Source organism: Anser anser (genome assembly GCF_964211835.1).
Source record: "Anser anser genome assembly, contig: HAP1_SCAFFOLD_76, whole genome shotgun sequence".
Lineage (NCBI taxonomy): Eukaryota > Metazoa > Chordata > Aves > Anseriformes > Anatidae > Anser > Anser anser.
The window spans coordinates 583372-606467 of record NW_028153992.1 but is presented as its reverse complement, the minus strand read 5'-3'; positions in this window follow the sequence as shown (position 1 = coordinate 606467).

The window sequence follows — 23096 nt, the reverse complement described above, 5'->3', positions numbered from 1 at the left end:
GAATTGTTTCAGGGGACTGAGCTGGGGCAAATTCAAGATAATAGATGCAGCCTCCTTGAATTTGGATGGCAGTGCTGAAGCTTCAAAACCTTACAAGCTTTGATGCCACTTCAATTGTAGTGCATAGCTGTGGTACTTGAGCTCAGAAGTGCAAACTGCACAGGATTTTTTTATCTATTTTCTTCAACGTGAGCAGCAAAACATCTTCCAGGAATGTGCCTGGGTGCTACGCTGCTTTGACACGGCTTGCTTTGCATCACCAAACACAGTAGTTAGGTTGCATCGAGTACTTTGTGGAAACATTCATTGTGTTGTCACCCAGAAATGGGATGCTACAGATGTGTGTTGGCCCGGCAGTATCAGTGCTGGTTTTTGGCCTTTGAGAGGTTGGTCCATAACATGTGACCTGTGTAACGAGAGGCCCACATAGATTGGTGACTTCATTAAGTCTGATGCTGTGGTGGTGTGTGACCCAAGGCCCTGAACGTCAGAAAATCAGGCTGTGGCCACCTATTTTATGCAGACTTTGCCTATTAACAAGGTCTCTACACTGTACGTTAGAGATGTGCGCCTCCTTTTCCGGACTAGATAGTGAAAATACCAGTTTTGTAGTTCAGTGAATGAGATTGGTTGGGCTGTTTGTTCTCCAGAGCTGAAAAATGTTGGGAGTGTATTCTCTTGGAGTCCACAGAAATGAAAATGATGAGAGGAAGAGAACGTTGGTTGCAGCCCGCGTGCTGCTGTTATAAAGTAGTTCTCTGATGTCTTTTTCCCTCTGCTGAGACTTATCAGCCTATCGTCCTTTCCTGTTAGGAGCGCATACCTGGCTTGGGATGGTGTGCGCAGGGCAGATTCTTTACCGTAAGAGCACAGTGAATGCCAGACTTCTTCCTGTACTGCCGTGTTAACCCTGAGTCACAAATTCAGGAAGCAGTGATTGCATCGGAACTGCTAGAATGCTTTGCGGAGTCTTTTTACTGGGTAAACTTCACAGCTGCAGTTACAACTTCCAGCCTGTGTTAGCTGAACACATCGTACTGGTGCCCGCCATCAGTTTGACAAAGATGGGATTGCAGTAGGAACTTGCTTTTTTCCTTCTTTTTAATTAAACAAGTCTTTGAAGCAACTTTTCCAACACCGCCATACTTCACTTCTTCCAGTTATTTTCTGTTTTACTTAGCTGAAATGTTTTTTTTTCTTCCAAGCTTGAGGAAGTTTTCTACAAGAATGTCCCGTAATGATTTCATAAACTCTTTTCGTTGTACCTAGCTGCAACAGAGAGTGGGGGGAAGATTGATCAAATGGTGATGATCGCTGTCATTCTGCTGGACACGCAGATACTTGCCTTTTGTTTTGGCTCATTTTTAATACCAATTAACTTCAGTGCCTAGCGTTAATAGACACCGTTTGACTGCATCGGCAAATGTTTCTGAGTCGTGTCATTAAAGGCCTGTCACCCTATGGAAATCCTTCTAAATAAGAAAAATGGAATTCAAATAAATAAATAAAGCAGCGTTTGAACTTATGAGCAAACCTAGCGTAGCTGCCTTTGACGCTGATCTGGAGGAGAAAAATCACGTTATCACACTACTATGGTTGCCTTAATAGGTTTGGTGTACATGAGGGAGGGAAGTATTATGTGATGTTTGCCTAGCTATTACATGGCCGATGCAGGAGGGGTTTTAGTCAGTTCCCTGAGCACGTATTGTTGCAGAAGTCGGTGATTTCACTGCCCAATGTCTGTTATTAAGGGCACGATTCATGTCCCGTTATCGTTTTTATTCTTTATTTATGTGTTTATTTTCTGGGGCGGCGATCTGTCACGATGCCCATCGTTCCCCTGCCGTGGGGTAGAATTTAGCGTGACGACTGCCTCCCGGACCAACGGGGCCACGAATCCGGCCTAAAACACTGCTTGTGCGTTGGTTGTCGGCGTGGGGGCTGTTGGTTGTCGGTGCGGGGGTATCGGTTGTCGGTGCGGGGCTTTTCTGACGAGCACTGTGGGCTCGGGGCGCCGTCCCACGCCCGGCGCGGTGCTGCGGCACACCAGCGGTCGGCGCCACGGCGCGGGGAGGCTCTGGAGGTGACTCCTAGCCCCGTGCTTACGGTGGCCGGGCCGGGGTTCATTATGGCGGCCGGGTCCTGAGGGCGGGAGCGGGAGGGCGGCGGGACCGGGACGGGACCGGGGCGGGGCGAGGAACGGGAGCGGCAGCGGGAGGGGGGGGCGCGCGTTCCCGTGAGGGGAGGGGGCGCGCGAGGGAGGGAGGGGGAGGGTGTGAGAAACACTCCGTAGCCAATAACTTGGGCTCAGGCGAGGAGCTCGGCGAAGCAGGAATTTATTCGCGATCGCAGTGGCGGGCGTCCCGTCCGTGCGAGGACTACCGCACACCAAATTTCCCTGGTGTATTGCCAAGCACTTCCCCGTGCAAGGGCTTACCATACACCACATTTCCCGAGACTCTTCCTTTCTCTCCCTTATCTCACGCTTCGTCCGTCTCCGGCCGCGCCCCTCGCGGAGCTGCGGAACCGCGGATCAGGACTCCACACTCGCTCCGTACAAAAGTACGTCTCAATCACACGGCACACAGAGTCTCACCCGACCCCCAAGGCAATACTTCCTATTTCTTACCTTGGTCTGTGCACAGAGTTACCGGATCAATTCTCAAAGCCGGAGTGCCTGCCTTCTTCCCTTCCCCACTCCTTCACGGATCCTGCCTCTTTCATCAGTCTCGGGCCCTCTGTCAGCTCTCCGCAGAACCGCCGCCGTCGATGCACAGGACCGCTGAAATCAGCGGGGCATGCCTTCCTGCTGCTGCGGCGGTGGGGCTCCCCAGTAGGCGACTGGCTCCCGGACGAGCCCCCAAATTGTGAGAAACACTCCGTAGCCAATAACTTGGGCTCAGGCGAGGAGCTCAGCGAAGCAGGAATTTATTCGCGATCGCAGTGGCGGGCGTCCCACGAGCAGGAGCGCCCCTGCTGGTTCCAAAACCCAGTTTATATACTTTTTGATGACGGGACCCTCCCCTGTTTCCCCACTGAGGGGGTGATCCAGGCTCACAATCTGTCTGATGCTTCCCAGACAATGCATGGCCTTCAGTTGCCGGCCTGTTAAATTTCGAATTTCTTTCGACTTTTTTACTGGTTGAAGCGGTAATGGTTCTTCACTTACCTGACTTGACTCAACACCGTGATTTTCCCCGAATTGTTCTACGGAGTCTGGTTGTCTGCATTTTACAAGGTCGCCTGCTAAGCGTTCTTATCGCTGCAAGCACACCTCGATACCCCATTCCTTACCTTTAAACAACGTAACTCTGCAAAAACAACATTTTTATTCCCACGAGGGGCAGGGCAGGCCCCGCGGCGCGTGGCGGCGGGGGGCGGGGGGGCCCCGTGACGGCACCGAACGCGGGGGGGGGGCGGTATGGCCTCGGGCGGCGCGACCGGTAGCGGCGCGACCGGCAGCGGCATGGCCGGCGGTGGCAGGGCCGGTGGCGGCGGGGCGCCGGGCGGCAGCCCAGGAGCCCGATCAGGAGGAGGAGGAGCAGGAGGAGGAGGAGGAGGAGGAGGAGCGGCCGGCGGCAAGGTGAAGAGGCGGCGCCACCGTTTGGGCGCCGCGAAGCCCCCCTGTGCCAGGAGCAAGCGGGTGAGGAGCGGCCCCCCCACAGCGGGCCCTTCCCCCTCAGCCCGCCAGTTACCCCCTTACTTACCCCCTTACCTTACCCGCCCCTTTATCCCCTTAGTTACCCCCTACCCACCTCCTTACCCCCTTAGTTACCCCCTCGACCGCTTAGTTACCCCCTTAGTTACCCCCTCAACGGCTTAGTTACCCCCTTAGTTACCCCCTCAGCCCCTTCCTAACCCCCTCAGTTACCCCCTCAGCCCCTTCCTAACCCCCTCAGTTACCCCCTCAGCCCCTTACTTACCCCCTTACCCCTCTACCCAGCCCATTACCCCCCTCCTCCCCCTCCCCTTCACCCCCAGCCCGCTGCCCTCAGGACCCCCAGTGCCACCCCCAGGGCTTTCCCCGCTCCCTGCACCCCTCCTCAGCCCATCATCAATTCTCTGAACGTTACCTGCCAGGCTTTGCTTCTCGTTTGTGCTGTAGGGTACAGCAGGTTGATGGTGAAAGCGGTCCGTCAATTCGGGGTGTGAAAATCCCCGTGCTGGAGGGGGGACGCGCCGAGATCCCTCCCAGCAGCTCTTTGCTAAGAAATGTCAGGACGCCCAGAGAGATGCTCTGGAGATGCCCTCTGCACATGTTTGTTCAGCCAAAACCTCTCCGCTATTAAATGAGCAACGTAGCTGAGGGGATTGATTATCATATGCAAAACCAAGGGAGCGCTACGCATGGATAGCTGCTCATTTAGGTTTTTATCACTTGCAGAAATGCCAAGTCCCTTATACCACATATTGACAATCAATCTTGTCCATCTAAAGCTGGCCTGGAAGGGCAATGCAAACATTCCCCACGCTTACAGAGCAACCGTTGAAACCTCTGGCTTGAACAGTGCATTAATGTTGAAAGTGCCATAGCTTGCGTGTGCCGACACTGTGTAGCTAACTGATAAACCTTACACGTGGATTGAAAATAATCAGTGGAGATGGTTTTCTAACTTTTCCATTGTCTGTTATCTCTGCGTGTTTTCCAGTAGGTTTATTTAAAGAGTGTGCCAGAGCAAACACGTGCGTGGGGATATCTGGGGGATTCTGCACAGAGAATGGCTGCTGCACATCCAGCGCAGATCAAATTAACAGTAACTTATCGGGGAAGAATTTTAATGATTTGATAAATAGACAAACTGATAGGTGTTACATGTGTGCATTTATTATAGCAGTTAGCTTTGTAACCAGACGAATCGTGCAAATGTTCATAACGTAAAAGGACGAGCTTTGAGCAGATAGCTTGCTTAGAGCATTTGTCAATTAATTTCAGTTTATCTTCAATATCATGTCCACTCTGCAGAAGGTTCTGTGGCTTAATGTTAATTGTCTCTCAGTGATGCAGTTGGGGAGGCACGAAAGCGACCGATGCGATTTTGTGAGGTTATACCTCTGGTTCTGATCCCTACCCCGCTGTTTTTCTCATCCTTCCCCCTACAACTTTAGTCGATAAGTCGATTCTTAGAAATACTTAAATAGATGTGTTTTGTGTGCTTGTGATCGTAATTACAGCCCACCAAACCCTCTGTCTCTTACCATTAAGCTCTGAAGGTGCCTGGGCACTGTAGGCAGTATAGTTAGCAGCTTCAAAGTTCCTGGGAACTAGTCCTGGATCTAATTTACCTTTTTTTTTTCCCCCTGCCTGCAGGAGGGATGATTAGCAGGATGCCTAGCTCATGATTGTCAGCTTTCTGGATATTAATTTTTATTATTAATTTTTATTATTAATTATATTCATTTATATTAATGTATCTTTTATTTAACCGTAGTTCCTGGGGCTTTCGGTCAGGTGGGAATTCTCCGATCGTACCCGATGTATGCCGCAGAGTCAGTCTTCTACAAAATACAGCAACAGCTTTAGAAGGCTCTTGCAAGAGGAGGTGCTGGTGCTATAGCTATAGCTGTGTTTCTTCCAGGACATCTTCTGGGTTAGCCTGACTGTTGAGAGCAGAACTGTTTTTTGTGCGTATAGTCACTGCAATTCAGCATTACTAAAATTGAAAATATTTAGATTCACTGATTTTAATGGGTAGTATGGTCCTGACTGTCGCAGTAGATAATTGCTGAACTTCTGGTTTAGTTGGTTTTCACGGGAGGGTGCGAAGAGGAAGAGTCCTGGAACAAGTCTGTAGGTCAGGAGCTGTTCAGGCGTAGAGTTTCCTGATAGCCTTGCAGATTGACGACCTGCTGGTGAATTTTGGCAGAGGTTTCAAAACTTTGAACCTTGCCAAGGTCACTTGGAAGTGCAGACAGTGATAGGTAGTTGTAAATCAATCTTAGGTGAATTTAGGTTTACCAGAAGTGTAGCGATCCTATGCCAGGGATCAACCTCGTCGTCGTCTTCTGAATATTTGCTGTATAATATCTGTCTTCAAGGTCCGTGGAAGGTGGTATCGCAGCATATGCTGTTGACTGCGTTTCTGTAATTAAACAAGTGTTTTTTCTTTCAAGCAGGGAATAATTAGCAGAATGACAGAAACTGTGAAAAATATTGTACCGGCCTGGCTGCAGAAGTATTTCAATAAGCGTGAGGAGGAGTGTGTAGACAGAAATGAATCTGCAAACCAGGAGGAGACTCCGGTAAACTATCATCACGATTATGCAGATGAAGATACCATAATCGATGAGAGATTCACGCCTGAACCAGCAGGAATTAGTAGACGAGGTATGTGAAAAATCATTTGGAATTCTGGCCATCTGTATTTATTCACAGATTTCTAGTTTTGAATCTGAATTTCAAAAGGAAATTGGAATGAGGGTTTTGACAGAATGAAAAAAACCCAAAAAAAGTCAAAACAACTGTTTGTGAAACCGTCTTAGCTTTAAACTGTATACACAGTTACGAAGCATACATCTTATGCTCTTGGAAGGCATCAGTTAACTTTAGGTACTCTATTAGCCAGGTGCTAAATGCTGAAAATAAGTCATTTGCAAGTGTGCTGGGTTGCATTTTCCATCTTTTAAAAGATATGGAATGAAAATCTGTCTAATTGCCTAAGGCAATTAAAAAAATTAATTTGTTTTGCAGTCTTCGAAACAAAAGACTAGATGCTAGAATGGCAGAGGAAAATTCCGTCTCGTGTCCCGACTTTGTTTGTTTTGTTTTGTTTTTTTTTTGTTTTGGGCTTTGATCAATTTAGTAAAGTTCCTCGTTAACTTGATGGTGAACTGGGGAACTTGTGCACGGATGTGGTTTATGAGATTATTATCCTTAAAATATTCAATAACTTTAAGGTCTACGCGGGGGGAGGGGGTGTCTTTGAAAAGGTATTTGGACCGTTGGCAACGAGGTTTGCAACTCCTTTACCTCATGAAAGATTAATTTGTCTTATATCCAGTGCCTCTCACTGTTCCTGTAGTCCTGTTGTATAAATTTGCATCTATTCTTATTTGAGTTTCTCTTAAATTAGCTGTTTTGGGGAAGTCAGCTTTTAATAAGTGAAGAAGTTTTGTCTGAGCGTGCGTAGGTAACCATAGATAATGTGGAAAGTCAGTTGCTTCTGTTGTTGGCAGAATCAAAAAATAAGGAGGAAATATCTTTGCCTCCAATCTCATCTAATTGTAAACAAGGAGATTGATGGCTTTCTGTGTAGCTGTAGCTTGGGAATGAGTTTGGAGAAAAGAATAGAGAAGGTCTTCGTGACTGAGGAACACATGTTGGCTTTCCTATGTAACTGCGTGAAAGGAGCTTTCAGTAAGAACAGCTGCACTGCAAGCTTGCTAACTCCAGGAGATCAGGAGCAGGTGGACACCCTGGAACCTTTTGCAGCTTATGTTGCTGTCCGTGGGTGTTGCTTACTATGCTTAAGAATAAGATTATTTTTTTTAATTATTACTACATTTTGAAACCAATGTGTTTCTTCAGTTCTGAGGTATCAGTGTGCTGGAGCCTATATTGGGTGGCCTTCCGCCTGAAGAACTTTCTGTATCTCAAACGGTGCTGTCCTAAAAATCTGCTCATGGTTTGGAGAGCTAATTAGTGGTACTGCAGTGGTTATGAAGATTGAACTAACTAGTTTAAGCTTCAGTTCAAGTATCAAGAGGATAGTGGCTCAAAGTCATTTGAATTGCCCAGATTCCTGGGAGAGACAGTAGGCTTTCATCAGGCAAAATACCCATGAATAGTTCCATTCATTTAGCAAGATAGACTTCAAGGCCACCTATTCCAGGCCACTGGCATTGTTTGCAGACCCTTTGCTTCAAGAGGGAAAAATGCTCATCTGGTTACTTGGGTCAACATCCTTGTCCCTTGGGTCAAAATCCCAATAGTTAATGGGTAGGAGATGATGTTTTGCCTCTAACGTGAGCTGATATGGAAGAACTTGGGAAAAAAGTACTGCAAACGTTCATTTTCATGCTGTGTATTCAGATTAATGTAACCTTTGTTCCAATATTATGGAAGCTGCAGTGTTATCTGTAATTTACCGTGTAATCTCAAATTTTGTAAAGCTTATTGCAAGCTGTACATGGGAGAAGGAGTATATATGTTTGATTTAGTGAACGGCCAAGTCAGCGTTAGAGCATTTGAGCACGGGGTCAGAATGTGGTGTTGTAAATCCTCATAGTTAACTACTTCTGGATGCAACATTAATACTGTGTATCGCAAGCAGTGTTGTTGTTGTAGCCAGACAGTTAGATGCAACCGTATCTGGGTGAGGAAGAAGTTAAATTTGGCTTCTCTCTTTTTGCGCTTAGAACTTGGCAATAGCATGGCTGTCGATAGGAAACAGGTTTTGGCTTCTGTGAGCTTGTCTATAGCAAAGCTAATTATCTCCCTGTTCTTGTCTAGAACCATCCACAAGTAGATCAGCACTGAACTTCCCAGTTGTGTTAACAAGGCCCTCTCTTCATCGGAGCCGTCTGAATTATACCATGCTGGATTCTCCTGTCCCACCTTGTCAGCCCTCGACATCTTCTATATTTGGCATTGGCAGTCCTAGGCTGTCCTTCATAAAAGAAATAGAAGATTCTACCTCTCAACAAGACGATGATAACATCTCAACAACCAGTGATTCCTCCTCTAGAGCATCTGATGAAGGTGATTTTTGTGTTCTCTGTTTAATTGACTTTTTTTTTAATGTGAAGTACCTTGCGTTCTTTAATATTCCACATCACCTTAGTAAATAAAATAGGTGAATGTCAACTTTGGATGCGAGAATTAAATTGAATTTTTAGTGTTTTAGAAGTATATAATCCTATCACCTTTTTAATAGAAGCGTGCTTTGGAATACGTTTATGATACCCTGATATTAGAAAGAGTCAATGCTGAAATATACACGTTCAGCTAGGTTATATGTAAATTTTGAACTGGGACGGTAGGAAATCAGGCTGACTTGCCGTAGCTTGACAACTAGGCTGATTGTCTAGAAGGAAGAGTGACTCAGAATATCTAACAGACAGCTGGTTAAATGTGAATAAGTGCAGGTGACAAATAGGAACACGAGATGTTTTCCTGTGTTTCAGCAAGAGAAGATAAAGAAACTACTCTGACATAAGCTATAGGCTGTTTTTTGACCTTTCTTGGTAGAAGGCTTCAGCTGTCAATACTTTCATGTCTTTTGCCAAATTCATTGAGGAAAGCACACCATTTTAAAATAAAAAATAAGCATCGTGTCGATGTAGGTTGGTACGTAGGTCTTCTCGCTGAAAGGGCGAACAGCAGGTTTGCAGCTTTTTCTAGTCCCCCATATAGACAGGGACTGACGTGTGCTCAGCAGGTTTTCCAGAGAACTTTTGTACAGCTGAGAGTAGAGTTGCTGGGCTTTAGCAATATAACCTGAGTGCACTAGAACTTTCTGGTGTGTCTTCGTAAAACATACATGGGCAGAAGATCGTTAACTCTTAGAGCAGCCTTTGGGGAATCTTCCAGGTTTAAAACCTGTGCGATTATGATCTGTGCTGGCCTCCAGCCTTTTACCAACACAGAAAAAAGCTTTGTCCGTACAAATGCACTGATGTTTATGCGGTCCTCTTTTATCTTAGCCTGAAGGAAAAAAAAATCTGCATTGGAAGCACAGTATTAACTTGGTAAGATTGGTGAAAACTACTTGCAGCTCTGTGAACAGTTTTCAAGTTTGTAGGTGATACTTGGTTTTCAGTCTGTACGTGAAGTTGATCTATTTAAAGAAGCTGAAGTCATGCTTATTTTTCTGTATTGAAGAACTTGAATTAGTGTGATCTTTATTGTTAAAGTTCTGTACGTACGAGAGGCATTTACATCTAGCATACGTCATTTTGGCAGATGTTGCAGTTTTAAAAAATACTTCATCGTCACTGCTCTGGCCCACACAAGATGAAAGAACTCATTCCCTCTCGCAGCATTCTGCAGCTAGCTCTAAGAAACCTGCCTTCAGTTTATTTGTTTTTGGAGGACTGTGTCCTGTAAGTACTGCACAGTATTTCTTTTAATCAGTTTGAATGTGTACCTGTTTTTCTATCCACTTCTCATACTGTGTTTCCGTAGGTACGTGGAAGCACGTCTGTTTTTAAGCAAAACCAGCTTGGGTTTTCTCCATTTTACCCCGGAAAGACGGCCTATGCCGGTGGTGCAGCTGTAAGATCAAGGCAGCCAAAGACGGAACCTTATCAGGTATGAGAAAAGTAGTGTAGTGGGAAATAGTGATGGAAATAAAAAAAGCAGCACTGCCAAAGGAGCTTTGAGCAGGGAGCTGAATATGTGGTAACAGTTGCTCTTCTGCCCTCTTGGTCTACAAAAATAGACGTCTGAGATTGATTTCTGTTTAAATTCTTTAATGACAGTTTTTACCACAGGTAATACTTGTCAGAAAGAACAAGAATGACAGTTTGGGCTAGTTGTTGGTAGTTGGGGTTTCCTCTGTTGTTAGGTCTTTCAAAAAATTCCATTTAAGTGCCATTGTCTGCCTCTGACTACATTACGTTAAAATAACTTGATGCAAAAAAGCCAATGACAGCATAACTTTGAAAACTTGTGTTTATGGTAGCAAAAGCTACAGTAGTCAAACCTGGCTAATATTTATCTGTGGATCTTCTTTTCCAAGCATGCCTACATTCATGCTATGGATATGTTGTATAAACCTGCAGTCTTTGAAAATATCTAAAATCAACTTTGCTGATCCTTTGTTCTTCTGGTACACAGAGGCATGCAGGACTAAATGCAGTCCCAAGATAAGCAGTAACATGCTTTCTGTTTTGAACGATTCATATAGTTCTTGGAGAGAGTTATTTGCCCCCAAGAGTTCTTGGAAATAGCAAATAAAAACTGCTGACAACTCTGATTAGCTAGAGCTGAATCGAAAAGGAAAGTCAAATCAGGTTTGGTAGGAATGTATTTAAATGAAAGTGACTTTTATCGATAAATCAAAAGGAATTTGAAGAAAATGAAAACGCGGGTTTGCTGGCTCTGTTCTGACAGTCCATTTGTGCAACGGAAAAAGGGCAGTACAAGTACCTCACTTACGGGAAACCTTGAAACCTTGTGGTGCAAAGCTGGGAACCCTCTTTGGTCGGCTATTTTTGTTTTTTACAATATTACTGCATTATGGTAAAAAGAGGAACCAAAATACTAGGCTTTTAAAGGAGAGAGTAGCTTGCTTCTTGCTGCTTGCTGTGAATGACAGCAAGGTACTAGAGAGTCCAGCGAAGGGCCACCAAGAAGATCAAGGGACTGGGAGCACCTCTCCTCTGAGGAGAGGCAGGGACTGCTGGGCCTGTTTAGCATGGAGGAGAGGAGGTTTGGGGGGATCTTATTGGTGTATATAAATACCTGAATGGATGGTGCAAAGAGCATAGAGAGCCATTGTGTTTTCAGCGGTGCCCAGTGCCAGGTCAAGAGGCAACAGGCACAAACTGAAACGTGAGGCTCTGTCTGAGCATCAGGAAATGCTTTTGCACTGTGCGGGTGATGGAGCCCTGGCACAGGTTGCCCGGAGAGGCTGTGGAGTCTCCCTCTTTGGAGGTCTTCAAGAGCTGACTTGACATGGTCCTGGGCAGCCTGCTCGGGGTGGCCCTGCTTGAGCGGGGGGGGTAGACCAGGCGATCTCTAGAGGTCACTTCCAACCTTAACCATTCTGTGGTTCTGTGAGTCTCACTTGTGTTTTTACACGCTGCGTGGTCTGCTTCCTGTCTTCACATCGTGTGATAAGCACAGTGTGGTTATTTGAGGGGTTTAACCTGGGAAGAAAAAAAGTCACACCAAAGGAAGTTTTTGACTGATATTTGAAGTTGGGTGGTGCAAATAAACAGTTTACTTTTTCAGTGTAATGTTTAGATCTGTTACAGTTTAAATCAGATCTTTATCTTTTAAGACAAAGATTTGCAGCCAACTTTAATCTTGGGGGAAGGGAGGAAGCAAGAGAGAAGTAAAACTAGTTCCTGGTTATGATTGTATACACTGATTTTAAGATGGTACACTTAGACCATCGTGAAACTCTGAGGTCTGTGTTGTTACTGAAAATGCTTTCTGTACCACAAGCCTTTTCTTGAGTTCTGTTTCCCTGATTACTGCTTCGGAGGCCTTAGCAGTCCTAGCATCATCCGTCTTGACCTTTTACAAGTACGGAGTTCTTTTATTGCTCGTGCAACAAGCACGTGCAAGATGCACTGAGGCCCAAGGTAAACTTCATTAAACTCCGAACGTATTCTCTTCTTTATGGCTTGAACTCCCAGTGACTGCATGTTTCTCTGTCATCAGAATATATTGATTGTATCATCAGTGTAGCCTTGGGACGTAAAAAACATGCCTCCTTAGCTGAGAATTGACCATTGTAACACTTAAAATGCTAATTTTTCAGGCACAAAAGAGAGCGAAAGCTAGAGAAGAAACTGTGCGGTCCCACGCTACCTTGAGTACCTCAGCGTGGTGCATCTTGGAGGCAGTGGAGAAGCTGTCAACCGCTTTGTTGGTAAATAGCACTTCTTTTAATCTGTTTTTGCTTCATGTGTTTATAAAACTTAGTAAATGTGCCATCAAAGGATAAAGATAAAACTATTCTTCCTTACGTTGTGGCCGGTTTAATTTATTGCGCTGTTTTTTCAACAGGATGCTAAAAGAATGACATCTCTTTTGCCGCTGTGTTGTGTAAGTTGACCATGAACCCCCACATTTTTGTTGCAGGGAACCCTCTCTCTCAGGAGAAAAAAATTGCCCTCTAATATTTATGCTTTGTTTTTTCCCTCAGCCTCCGGACATAGATAAACCGGATATTACTGACTTCCAGTCCAAACGAAGAAAGGTAAGAACCAATAATGTCTTAAGCTGAGGTAGATAACTTTTTCAATGCTTTATCACTATTAGAAAAATTTTCTCAAACCTCAGTGACAACATAGACATCAAATCAAGTTAATATTGGCATGTATCCACAGTAGATGATGGGCTGTGAAGATTACTCAGGTTAAGAATTATGTTATCTTTGTAAGTTGAGAGCAACAGCTCTAGAACACACCAAGTCGTTTTATCTTGTCCCCCAACTTGGGGTGAAGCTGCATATTAAAATTCCTCTTGAGGCAAGTTTTCTCTTGAAGAAATGATCACAAATAGAAAAATACTGATTGAGTGGTCATATAGACTTTGTACAGACTTCCGTGTTCATTCGGGCACAGAAAACTAATTTTTCTGCTTTTTATCACCATTCAAAGTAAAGAGGAGGAAAATTGTTAATTTCCGACGCTATAAATCTTACGCTCCTAAATTCCTATTTGGAGGTAGCACAGAACTGGTGAGAATGCTGTGGTAAAGCATGATTTCCTTTCATTTTGTTTAAAAAATGAAAACTAGTCATCTTTTTTTGATGACTTTAGTTAGGGGTATCATTAAATTGCAAAACTGTACCAGGCACAATAGCTCTTGGTGTATTAAATGCCTAACTGGGGGAATTAATATTTTTCATTTTTACCTTTAAAACCAGCGATGAACCATCGTTGGAGTCTGATAAATTTTCCATAAAATTAAATGGGCATCTCTTTCTGCGAAAACATCTGTGTTTCCAGTATCAGTCTGAGTGTACAAATGACCACTTGTTAAGTGTATGGGCTTCTTAGGCTGGAAATCAAAGTGGACAGTAATACTGGTTGCTTATTGCTTTTAACTCTTTCAATCTCTGTATTGTTTAGCCAGCACAATCTCCATTTGGTAAAGTTCTAAAATGAATGTAGCAGCAACTGCTTAGTTTTTAGGGGGGTAGAGGTTTTTTTTTTTCTTTTTCTTTTCCGACGCTATAAATCTTACGCTCCTAAATTCCTATTTGGAGGTAGCACAGAACTGGTGATAATGCTGTGGTAAAGCATGATTTCCTTTCATTTTCTTTAAAAAATGAAAACTAGTCATCTTTTTTTGATGACTTTAGTTAGGGGTATTCTTGGGCTTATTAAATTACAAAACCCTTAGATGACCACTTGAAGATCAGGTGACTGAAGGAAATAACAAGATGTGCAAACTTTTCATCTTCTGTTCTAATGAGCAAAGGGACAGTGTCTCAAGAAGTTTCTGTGCTAATTCCTTGATTGGATGGATGTATAATTAAGTTTACAATCACTTCAGAGTTTACAAACATCTCAGATTTCCTGGACCATCTTTTCACCATCTGCCAAATTACAAGGGCATGGAGAAGTGAAGTATATCATAAATATTATCCAAATAACTAAAACCAAATCTGGTGTGAATTCTCAGTTATATTATAGCAATACACCTGTGATAAGGCATTAAGAAAGATCTGCCAGATTTGCAACAGAGAGCCTGAAATTGTCAGCCACTAAATGAATGTTGCACGCAGCTGTCAGTGGGTGAAAGGAGATAGATTGTCTATTCATAATACTAGAATTCATAATGGTGGCGGGAGAAGGGTAGCCCGTGATGAGAAGCAATTATTTGCTGAGGAGACGATCGTGTGTTTTCCTGCTAAAGTGAACATGCGGTTGACGGAACACTTGTGCACTCAGGCTAAACTTCTGCAGTGGGTAGCAGTGATGTGGTATTTTTCTTATTTCAAGGAGCTGTACCAGGCAGAATAGCTCTTGGTGTATTGAATGCCTAACTGGGGGAATTAATATTTTTCTTTTTTACCTTTAAAACCAGCAATGAACCGTCGTTCACTCGAAGTAGATTTGTGAACTTACATAAAACATGTCTTATTCAAGGTTTCAAACTGAATGTAATATTTTTTAGAAAGATGTATTTTTATATACTTTAGAGAGAGTGTGAATTCTATTACTAAGAGCTGGGAGATACTGTGAAATTAAAGCTGCAGCGTAAACAAAAATTTCCTGTTGGTATTGATTTGAACAATAGCATGCTTCCTAAGACTGTATTTTCTGATCCTTAAGACCGCAGGCGGAGCCATCGGTAAATCTTGTAGCCTTTAGGGTTTGTTTTCTGTCTGACAGTTCAGTTAAGTCAGTTTTGCAGAACACGCAGTGGTCTGTGTTAAAAATTAACTCTGGTCTGTGAAAATGCTTTGAAAAGGGAAGTCAAACCCACTACGTGAAGTGCATCTAATGCACATGTAAAGCATTGGATCATATTTTAATGAATGAGATTATTGTAAGACTGACAAGTTGGTTTTTTTGAGTGTGTTCTATTGTTTGTGTAACTTTGAAGAGGGAAAATGTAGGGGATGTGAAGCCCAGAAGCCTGTATAATTAGTTGCTTAACACTTCGAATGTTAAATTAATGAATTAAGCTACTGAAAAAAAAAAATCACAGTGTGGGCAGAGGAAAAGATAGGAGCATATTCTAGGAACATGGGTTATTTTAATTATGGTAGCATGAATTATTTTGTCTATGAAGCTAACTGCCAAATTTTGAAATGGAATTCAGTCAGACTTTGGCTACTTATATATAGCTTTATGGATTTCGTTACTGGTTTTCTGGTGATTTCCCTCTACAAGTTGAACGGTCTTCAGAATTTTCAAATCGTATTCACTGAGTGCCAAGACCGATGGGGGGAGGTTTATAGTTCTGTAATTTGTTTTCATCAATAAATATTGGAATTAATTTGGGTGGACGTAAGGATAAATTGATTGCTGTTTCCCTTTCAAAGCTGGAATCCCAGAATGCATTCCAGCCTCCACCTGTTAAGAGACTTGTGACACCAACGGTAAACCGTCAACCGATGCGTTATACGCGGTATTCTGAACCATCACCGACTTCAACTACTCAGTCCAGCAAAATTTGCCAGAGAGTAGACACAAAGTTCCAAGTGAGTACATTTTTGAGTCCTTATGTGCCTGTTTTTTTTTTCCAGTCTTGGAATGTTTCTCAAACCAATTGTTATCCTATCTTTGCAAAAAGTACTGATAGTATGTTTGAGGCGAGCTTTAAGGCAGTGGGAACCATTGTGAAATAGATTGAGCTTTTATGGATTTAATTCTGTTTTTGGAACACTCAGTGTCTTGTGGTTGTTTTCACGATGTCATGATGTGCTATTGAGTCATCCTGTTGTCAGTGAAAGAATATTAAAAGACAGAAATGTTTTCCTTTTATATTCTCATGTACACAAAGCTGTCACTGATGAAACATGCTCGTGTTCTGTGTAAACTATTCCAGGTGAGCTATGTGCTCCAAGTGAGAGTTCTGACAATGTGCTGAGTTATCGGTTTTGATTGCTTTGGAGTAGATGGAGTCTAATAAATTTTCCATAAAATTAAATGGGCATCTCTTTCTGCGAAAACATCTGTGTTTCCAGTATCAGTCTGAGTGTACAAATGACCACGTGTTAAGTGTATGGGCTTCTTAGGCTGGAAATCAAAGTGGACAGTAATACTGGTTGCTTATTGCTTTTAACTCTTTCAATCTCTGTATTGTTTAGCCAGCACAATCTCCATTTGGTAAAGTTCTAAAATGAATGTAGCAGCAACTGCTTAGTTTTTAGGGGGGTAGAGGTTTTTTTTTTCCTTGTTTGTTCATAAATGACAGAAAACAGAAAAGTATGTCCCTTTTACGGGGTTGGTAAACACAAGTTTTGATGAAAACTCTCCCCCCCACACACACAATTTTTGTCATTTTGTTTAAAATAATTACTTTCTTTGTTAGAGGATTTGACAAATTTGATTTAGTGTTCTATCAGTTTGTCCTCAATGCTGAGTGAAGCAGTGTGCTTACTTTAGCCCCAAAATTTAACTGAACTGTACCCACAATGCTGAATTAGGGAACAACGTTAAGTAGGTGAGGTGTATTCAGTGCTATAAAATTAAAAATAAATAAATAAAATAAAAACCACAAAAAACCACATGAAGTGGTTGTTGGTACTTTGTGTATTCTGTACATATTCAGCTAAGTCTTGAACTAAACTTAACTTGCAGGGGATGAGAGAGAAGACTTTGCCTGCAGAACAGCGAGCAGAACCATCTGAAAGGTATGACATCTATTAATTTAAAACTTACTTGAAGGAAGAAAGACATCTCCTTTTTCAGTACAGTCTGCACCTGAAAGGTGGTGACAGTTCTCAGTAAAAGGAATGGGAAATCCAATGAAAATTTTGTATTTTGAGGGAGCTGCAAAGTCTGGATTGTGTTTGAAGATCAATATAACTTTGAGAAAATTGTTGTTTTTATGAACGGAAGGAAGATGAGCAAGAATAAAAGTACTGATACACCACTTTTTATCCCAAGTTTATCTTCTGAGTAGGATACGAAGATGGGAAATGAGGCACGTTTTCTGTATCCACAGAAAGGATCTTTGCTATTGGAGGCCTAATTTTTTCCTTCTACAGGAAATATGGCTCATTTTGTAGTTTAACTAAATCTGTAGCGTTACAAATTTTGCTTTGACAGATATTTCATGGTTTATAACTCAGTTTACTTATAACAAAATAATTTGTCCCTCCTAATGTTCCCTAGGGGAAAAGCTATTAGTTTTAGCTATTTAATTGCTTGCAGTTTGAAAGCTCTGTCCTAATGGGATGATTCTTTCTGAAGTATTCTTTAGAAGGTGAAGTAGGGGAAGTGAGTTACAGTTCAGGAGGATGTTTATTGATGTGTTTTTTTCTTTATTTTTTAAGCAAAAACATGGAGGAAGATTTATGATTTATTATTCTTTTTTTTAATACTCCTTTCATGATGAAGTTAATTGTCTGCTTTGAGTTCACATGAAGACCATGTGTTCTTTAGAATCATTTGAGGCCAAATGCTAACTCATCTCTAAAATAAAAAAAATCCAGCAGAATTAATTGAATTTCTTCTTGAGGAGACTGCTTTGTGTTATACTGCTTTCTTGGTTTAGGTCAAATGAGTTATCCTCCAGATAATATTGATGGCTCTTCCTTCTGGGCAAATGGTGTTTTGGGTAATAATGCTTGAGTTAAGGGACTTTGCACTCGGTTTTTAGGGGGTCGCTCTTTTCAAAGAACAGTAGCAGGGAATTTTGTTGACTCTATGCTCATCTGCCAAGCAATTCTTATGTGACCATGGGCATTCTTTGGCTTGCAGAAAGAACTCAACACTTTGTTTTGGCATCTAAAAGTTGGACTTCACAACAACCACCTTTTTAGGGGTGGAAGCGACTGGCTTTAAGGTTCTGGTACAGGTGCAATCAGGTGCTGGGTTGTAATTATGTTTTTTTCAAACTGTTCTAAATTGTCTCTGTTAGAACTCCTTTCTACTTCTCCATTTAGGAAGGAGATAGAGCAAACTCATACTGCTTTTGATTTCGTTCACAAAGTTTATTGCAGTGCCCTACCTTTTGTTTGTAGAGTAGGTAGTGGTGGTAGTGTTTTTTGTGATGCTGGTCTCTGTTGGGTGCCATGTTCTGGAGCAGGAGCACCACACTGATCTGCTGGCAAGAGTCCCTTTGGACAGTTGAGTTGGAATACTCAGTAAATCTCTGGCCCACCAATGCTATATATCTATGTGTGTGTGTGTGTGTGTATATATTTTAAACCTGAGTCCAATTGTAGATTAGACTTGCTTGAAGGCTGACAATTGTCTTTGCCCCCTTGAAGCTCACAGGTGTTAACAGAAAGAGGAATATGGGCTGTTATGGGCAAGCGATAGTTGTCTGAATGAAGATCTATTTTGATGTAAGACTTTTTTCAGAATTCTAATGGATTGACAGTTCGGATTAGAGAAAAGTCTGAGCATATGCCTTAGGGATCTGTCTTCCTCTATGCAGTTACAGTGCTAAGCAGGCTGTTGTCAAGTATTTGACAAGTTTAGACCAGTTCTCCTCCTCAGTATTGTGGGAGTTTGACCTGGTGTCTTCCAGTGCGATCTAATGCACTTCTGTACTGACTGACTGATTGGCTGCAAGATAAGCTTTGATGTCACGGTTTTTCCAGGCATACTTCATTTTCTTGCCATAGTACTTTTGTTAGAGTTATTCCCTATTCCACTTCTGGTTTGGGTTATTTTTTCCCCATTTGCTCTTGGATTAGGATATCTTTCTGGTTTTGAGCTAGGCTTTTTTAAGTACCAGAAAAACGCCTTTGTATGCCTTACAAAAGGGATCTGTATTCATGTCTGAAAAGACTTCTGGAATGTTGGCATACCCAAACACCTCTGCTGTTCCTGCTGATGGCCACATGAAAGCCAGAGCTGCTTCTGAAGCTTAGGCCATATTACCTTGCCACACAAGTCTAAGGCGTCCCTATTCTATCAGAGCTGTTGGCAGTGTTTCCCATGTGTATGTGTGCATATGTGCACTCTTTCTGTATTTTTGTGAGCTGTTCTTTTATATCCCTGCAAAAGATACACGTGCATCGCAGAATCAGAGAACCAGTCCTATTTAAAGGAAGCACTGGAAAATAACAATCTAAATCAGCTCTTCTATTTCAGGTCTTCTGGCTTAGTCATTGTTCCCGTGTGAACGGTGCACTTATGTATGTCCTTTTCATTGCTGCTGTTAATAAAGTTTTTCCTATTTAGAACATCAAGTATTTACCAGCGTTTAGCAACTTGTGAGACAGCTTTAGTTTTTTTCTGATCAGCAGGTTTCAATTCTAGGACTAATAACAGCTCTAATATCTTGAAAAAAAAATTTGGCTGGTAATTTTTTTTTCTCTTGTTTCCCCCAACTTCTGTACTGTCGTGTGCTAGCAATGTGACCAGCTACAAATTCAGTACTGCTGCGTCCAATGGTCTGTCTTCAGGAGTGAGTAGCGGAGGTGGCAAAATGAGAAGGGAAAGAGGAATACACTATTTATCAAGAGCTGTACAAGAACAGGTAAGTGACTCTTAAATTAATTGCTGTCACTGAGCTTACTGAAGTAACTAGCTAAGTGTGTCAGTTTTATTGCATCATAGTAAATTATAACAATACCGCTTTATTTTTGCATTGTTTTTGTTTTCTTGTGGGTTTCAGAGCAGGCTCCAATTGATTTCCTGTGTTTGAATACCTGAACTTTGCTTATGTAATTTTGAAATTTTTAATTCTCTTACCTTGGAGATTCTTCAAACTATAACATTTCTCGTTAGCAATTGAATGAATGAGTCCTAAGAAGAGAAGTTTTGGTGAAGGTTTGTATAGTTTTTCTACAGGAATGATACTTGAAACGAGTGCCAAGTATAAAAAGAAAAAAAAAGCTTAATTTTTGGTTTCATATTTAAGTCATACAGAAAGATACAGGCCAAGAGTGTGAAAAAGAGTAGTAGAAGAGAGCATTCTGCATGTCTGCTAACGATGACTCAGTTTTTGATACTCACCAAACTCATTGTGAGAGAGTTTTTTTCTCATTTTAATAGGAAAAATCTATTCCATAAAACTATGACCATGAATATTCAGATTATTTTTTCTTTTATTGGATGTTATATAAGCTGCCTGTAAGTTAATTTAAGTATTTACGTTAACATTAAGTATTTAATTAATATTAAGTTAATATTAAGTATTTAAGTTAATTTAAGTTTCAAATCATTAAATGGGACTTCCAGATGATGCAATATAAAGAAATCATAAACACTGTTGTTTATTCCTGTAACGCAAATAAAATAATGGTCCAAATATCAAAAGTTCCATAAACTTTTCAAATCAAAACTGTGAAACAGATGTAAGCTACAGGATGCACTGAATATCAGTAGTACCAACTTACATCCCTTCCTAGTCATTTCTAAGTAGATCATGATAGTACTGTACAAATTTTGGTCAGATTTCCTATGCCATTTAAAACATAACTCATCCAATCTTAGTAATCAAATAAAGTAAGTGGCAGGGATGAAAATTGAAGTTGTTAAGAGGCTGTTTTCTGATTTTTATATTTGCATCCTGATACATGGTATAGACTGTATTTACCAGAACACAATCTTCAGTGCTGCTAGTCTGACTTTCTTTGGTGCTTTTTGTGTTTAGTTTGGTTGTTGAACCTACCTGCTTCTTTAAACATTACCTTTTTCCACGTTCACTGCTGTAGTGACTTTAGAAACTTTGGCAGCTATCCCGCCTAATTTTGCAAGAGGAACACTTTCTCACTTGTCTTGAGAGTGTACTCTTAATTGAAGCCATGCGAGGGTAGTTAGAAAGGATGATGCTTCTCCAGAGCTTTGATGACTAAAGTATAGAAAAGAAAGAAAAAAAATGTGATCTGTGCGTCTCTGTTCTGCACAGGTTTTGAGTTAACTTTCAGTGTTCTTGCTGTACAGTTGTTGAATAGAGTATAATGTGGAAGCAGGCCTGCCATAAATTAAAATGACGTGGTAGACAGAGGTGGGGAGATCGGGATTTCTTCTGGAAACTTGCTTTCTCTTAATTTGTATGGATTTTTGTTCTATTTAATTTTGTTAATAAATTGGGTGCGATGGGGTGAGAAAGTAGTATGTCTTGTATAAGAAAAATTAAAATTTGCAACTTTAGGAAGTGGAGGAACCAGTGCTACCGAACATACCCCTACCCATCAGTGCTGCATCGCTGCCTCAGTTCAATTCTAGTTTCGTTGGTAGTAGCGCTGTCTCAGCGTCACCGAGCGCTGTTTCAACAGCAGCAATGAGCACGGCAACTCCAGCAGCTGCGACGGGCATGGCAAATCCATCAGAGGTGGAGGGCATGACAGATCCATCAGAGGTGGAGGGCATGAAAGATCCATCAGAGGTGGAGGACTTGACAGATCTATCAGAGGAGGAGGTGGAGGACATGATTTATACAACGGCGACGTCAGGCATAACGTGTTCAACAGTGCCCTCAGGCTTGACATGTCCAATAATGGCGGCGGGCATGCCATACCTGCTGATGACAAAGGACATATCAAGGTCAACAGCGGCAACGACAAGCGTGGCAAATTCAACGGAGGCGGCAGGCATGGCAGATGCAGCAGCGATGGCGGCGGGCAAGGTAAATCTTTATGCTATAAATAATGTTTACAATGAGTATACTGCTTTATTGCGAGTTGACTTTTTCTGTGGTGCTCATGAAACTAACAAATATTAGTTTCTACGCAGCTGAATGAATTGGGGTTGTATGCCAGTTTGGGGAAAAAGGCATAAATGTTTTGATTCTGCTTCTCTCAGTCTTAGAGCCTGCCAACTCCCATTTAACGTGATTGTATAACTGCTTCAAATGCTGTGGAAGTCTGCGGGGGAAGGGGGGTGTGGACTTTATGCCAAGTTATTTATAGTGGTTTTGGCAGGGGTAGAGTTAATTTTCTTCGTAGTAGATGATGCTGTGTTGCAGATTTGTGAGCAAAACAGTGTTGGTAAGGCACTGGTGTTTTAGCTGTTGCTGAGCAGTGCTTACACAGTGAGAAGTCCTTTTCTGTTTCTCACGCTGCCCTGCCAGCGAGGAGGTCGGGGATGCACAAGAGGCTGGGAGGGCACTCAGCCAGGACAGCGGAGCCCAGAGGACCGAAGGGATATTCCACACCATTTAGCATCGTGCTCAGCAATAAATGCTGGGGGAAAGAAGGGGAAGGAGTGGGGAGTATGTACAGGGTTATGGCATTTGTCTTTCCAGGTAGCCATTACATGCGATGAGTCATTAATGCTACCTCAAATTTAACAACTTTACTTCTTTACTTCCAGTTCTTTTCCCTGTTCCATTTGGAGGGAGTGAGCGAGTGGCTGTGTGGTGCTTAGTTGCCTGCAATGGTTAAACCACAACTTTATTTAAGTTATTAAATTAGAGGTAACGTGGTCATATAAGCCTCACATAGAATGAGCCTAGGGTGCAATAATTGGCATATTATTGCAATAAAATAAACATTAATCTGTTCCAGAGTACTTGAAATATTTTTTGTACGGTTTGAAGTAGACAGCTGCTTTAACATGTTGAGGTGTTTGCTGAAGTTCTTGGAGTATCATTGGGCTGAGTTTGCCGTTCTTCAGCTTCCTGGCTTGCTTTTCCGTGCATTTAGACCTAAGTAGCATCTCCAGCTTTTCCTCTCAGTTTCTGGAATTTGGTTTTGAAGATATTGTCCTATACCCACTTGGAAACTTCCCTGTGTTTTATTATTACTTTTATCTGCAAAATAACTCAAACATCAGGTTTTTCGACGTCACTGCGGGACTTCTGTTGGGTAGTGAATTCAGGTAGTTGTTGCTCTTAA